Source organism: Pteropus alecto, unplaced genomic scaffold (genome assembly GCF_000325575.1).
Source record: "Pteropus alecto unplaced genomic scaffold, ASM32557v1 scaffold76, whole genome shotgun sequence".
In the NCBI taxonomy this organism is placed as follows: Eukaryota; Metazoa; Chordata; class Mammalia; order Chiroptera; family Pteropodidae; genus Pteropus; species Pteropus alecto.
The window spans coordinates 2,333,656-2,338,394 of record NW_006443138.1 but is presented as its reverse complement, the minus strand read 5'-3'; positions in this window follow the sequence as shown (position 1 = coordinate 2,338,394).

Here is a 4,739-nt window from a genome sequence, read left to right as displayed (position 1 = left end):
TAGAGAATGGGGGCTGTAAAGATAGAAAAATGTGCTTCAGTTTGAAGTCAAACTTGTATTTAAATCTTGATTCCACTACTTAACTGCTTATATGACCTTGGTCAAATCATTAATTTCTCTGAGTCTTAGTTTTTCATATATTTAAGGTGAATGCTTAATTAGCTAATTATTTCCCACATTATTGTCGTAGGATTACATAAGGTAACTCTACAATTTTGCAACTTGCCTGGTGCATGAGGTAATATCTGTGCTTAATAAATGGAAAATACTTTTGTTATTATCAACAAGAAACAAAGGTGCAAATTCTTCCTGAAACTTACACAATGTTACAATTACTGGGAAAACAAAAGTCAGTCAAATGTTTAACTTGTGTAATGCAAAACTAGTCTGAATGCATTTTTACTGAATTGCTTAATTTTTATAGAATTTACTTAATTTTATTTTGTTGTTAAATAGGAAGAAACTTCATTCCTGGATATGTTAAAATCAGCCTGATTATAAATTCATCAAAAGCACATCTCATATTTTGTTGATTCAATAAGAGAAGCTTAATAAATGTTAGTTATTCTTCATTGAACTGTTCTTGATGTCAGGAAAATACCTAAACTTCACAGTCCTAAGGAAACCACTAAACTATTATTGAGTCAAAAAATTGTTGGAACTAGAGTTTTTTCAGGCAGAGGAAACAGCAACCCTCATTCATATCAATCTTTCTGAGCAGTTCTGGTGGGGATTTGCTGTGAACAGTTCTTCTCCAAGATATGGCTTTATCTTCCCCTTGCTTTGTCCATCTCCGTTCATCTCTGCTGTTCTCTTCACCTCCTCCACCAACAAAACAGGAGCTTCACTTGTTAATGGAAACTGGTTTTCACAGTAGGAACTGTGTAACCAGAAAACACACCTGAAATTAGTTTCTTGAAGATCTAAGGTCAGAGTTCCAAGTACTAACTCAATGCCACCAGATGCCATACATTATGATTAAGAAGCCCAGGCTTTGTACTCAGACAACCCTATGTTCAAATCCCAGCTCTGCTACTTACTAGCCAAAGTATCTAAAGTTAGTACCTCTCTAAGCTTAAGTTTTCTCTTCCGTAAAATAAAGTTAATAATATAACCTATCAGGCTGTCAAGATTAGTTGAAGTTAATAAGTCTTAGCGTTATCTTTGACTTCCCTCTTTCTCTCACACACTTCCAGCTAATCCGGTTGCCTTGTGTTCAGAACAAATATTCAGTATCTGATCAATTCTTACCAACTCCGTTGTTACTATTTGGTCTGAGGCCTCATCTTTGCTCGCCTGCTTTATTATATAGTGGGAATCACCTTCAACTCATTGTCTTACTTCCACTTTCACCCTCTTACACAGAATGACCCTTTTAAAACGGAAGTGAGACATGACACCCCTCTGCTCAAAGTCTTCTAATAACTCTCTATTTCATTTCAAGCAAAAGCCAAAGTCCTTCTCACGGTCAAAGGCCCTGTGTAATCAGCTCGCTAAAACCCAGTGCCGAGCCACATTGACCTCTTTATGGTTTCTTGAACTCAACAAACTCATTCTTGATTTAGAGCCCTTAACTTGATGGTTCCTTGCTGCCAACATTTTCTCCTCCAGATAACCACACAGTTTTGTTCATAGGTTTCAAAACTTTGCTCAAATATTGCCTCAGTTAGGTCCGTTCTGACTAATCTATTTAAGATTACAGCCCACCTCCCCTTATACACACACTTCTCCAATTTCCCTGCTCTATATTTTTCAGAACATTTATCACCTTTCTACATACTATATAATTTACTTATTGATTGTGTTTATTGTCTGTCCCTGTTCGCTACTGCATAAGTTCCACAAGGCAAGATTTTTTTTTTTTATTTGTTATTCATTGATGTATTCCAAACACCAAAGGTGGGCCTGTCTGGCACACAGGAAGCACTTGAAAACTATTTACTGAATAAATGAATAATGATGCATGAAATGTACTTGGAACATTGTCTGATACACAGTAAGCATTTATTTAATGTTAGTCTTAAAAAAGTGAATATAGCTTTGATATTGATACAAAAGCAGGGAATGACTGCTGGCATAAGTTCTGGAATCAGAGATAACCAGAGGCCGGAAAGGAAGCATCAGACAGGACCAGCCTCTGGCCTTATAGTCATATGATGATGAAAAACTAGACAGCCTACTTCATGTTGAATCTTACTTCATTAGGTCTGTCCTTTCTTCATATTTTTTTCTTTAAATAAAATTACTCCAACTCATTTAACCTTTCTTCAAAGACATTGCTTCCAACCTTTCATCTTTATTATTATTACTCTGTGAGCCCTGTGAAGTTAGTTCTCTCACAGTACTTTTATATAATGTGAAGCTCACAGTTGAATGTCAGAGACAGACAAAAAAAATAATAATAATCCTCCTCAATCGAGCAGCTATTTTGAATAAAAGCCTTCAATTGTCGCATGCTGAAGAATCACAGCAGAGAACAGCCCCCTTTGAGTAAATGATAAGACTATCTTAGGATGGTATCTTCCTGGTTTTCATCTTCTAGAATTCACAGTCCCTTTGGCCAGATAGGATCATGAAGAGAGCATACTCCCCGGCATCTATAGTTGTAATAATGTTGTATGACACATGCTTCATCCAAATTCCCTCCCAAAATGGCTTTTCTAAGAGTATCTGCTCAACAGTGATTTTACTACAGAATATTAACAGATGTTTCTTAGGGATAAAAGGGGAAAGTGTGGCTCTTTAGTCAATTTAATTTAAGAAATTATATAATCAGATTTAAGAAGATTTCTTTACTACAGGATTCTTGGAAATTTCATTTGCTGATGTGCAATTATGAATATCCAAGAGGATGGTATAATATGCAACATCTCCTAAACTCATCAAGTCAAAGTAGGCCTTTTTGAAAGATTTTCTTGAGAGGCCTATTTCATTCATTCAACAAATATTTATTTAACACCTACTATGTGCAAATGTTGTAAGCACCCAGGCTTCAGTGGTATATGAGAGACAACAAAATTCATATTTGAAAGTTGATAAATGTGATGAAAGGTAAAAATCAGGCTGCCGTAAGAACATTTAAGAGACAATGATGTTTAGAAAATGCACTGTGAAAAAGCCTAACTTAATTGTTTTCATGAATCAATTTTATCTTTAGGTGATTAATTACAAATTGTTTATCATTTACTATGTACATAACACTGTACTAAGTGATATTTGGAAATATAGGTTCATAAGACATGAACCTTGCTTTAAAAGAACTTCTCTAATTGAAGAAAAGACCAATAAAAATAAAATAAACAATACAGTCAGAATAAAATTACACATAAATTTGAATGGTTCAGATACCATTAAAATGCTACCTATCTTTCAAAGACAGTTTCTGGGAAGCCCTCTCCCAACTCTGAAATTGGCTGTACCTTACGCTGATTTTTCTAATACTTCTCACATACCCCACCTTATAGGACAGTGGTTTGTGTATTTCTCTGAACTACCAAACTAACCAGCCATCTTTGTGGTACAGACTCTGGATCTTGACTGTCTTTGCCCTCCTCACAGCACACAGTCATTTGTGGGAACCAAAAAGGTATAATGGTTAAGATCAAAGTCTTGGAGTCATACCGACTGGTTGAATCCTGGTGTTGGTTCGAAAACTCAGGAGTTCCATGAGTGAAATTTGAACACAACTGCCCACCCCCCCGCTCTACCCCCTACCCATACACACAGGGGTCAAGGAGAGAGCAAAGAAGGCAGACCACTCCAGATTGGTAGGTGATGGTTTTAATAAGCAAGGAAACTTACTTATGAGGCTTGCCTTGGATAGCTACAAAAGTAGATCTCCACACTCACCTGCCAGAAGCTTAAAAGTTTATATAGAAGCTTTAACTGGATTTAGTCATGTATACCATCCAGATGATCTCAACAACACATTACTCTCTCAAGACTATGTCCTTGAGGCAACTTCTAGTACAGGGAAGGCAGGTGGAACCCACATTTCAAGGACGAAGGCGGAGTGTGAGGAGCCTCTGATTGGCTGGGTCCGGCTGGTGGGTCAACCAGCATTCATGTCCTCTCAATGACCAACTCCAACACCTGGCTCTGGCTATAGAACTTTGTGCAAATTTCTTAATTCTTTGGGCCTTGGTTTTTTTGTTTGCAAAATGGAGATAATAATACCCATATCTACCTAATCATGTTATTGTTTTAGCAGAGATCAGTTTTAGCAGAGATGTCGGATATAAAATAATTTAGTGCCTGACATGGTAAGTACTCTGTAATGGAACATATTGTTGTTATATTTATTGTTATTGCATGATGCCCTATAGTAAGAGCTTAGGCAATATAAGTGTTGAAGGAAAGGGTGAAGGAGGTCAGGCACTAGTGGACATGGCCCATTACCTCAGTTGTCTCTCACAAATTTGCAGTACAAATTAACTTAATTAGCTACCATAGATCAAGGCCAAAGGGCCGCAAGGTGGCATAAATGATGTTGAACAGACATAGAAAAGTCTGATAATGTGGTAGAGAGGACTTGAAATGTAGGCTGAAATGTTCAGATTTGATATAAAGACAATGGATAAAATGAAAGACTAATGAAGAAGAAGTAGTTTTCAAGAAAGATTAACTTGCCAATCACAATCAACAGGAACAGATGGAAAGAACCGGAATCTAAGAGACCGGTAAATGACAGCCATGTAAAATAATGTTGTCAGATCTAACACAGAGCTCTTCTTTACACT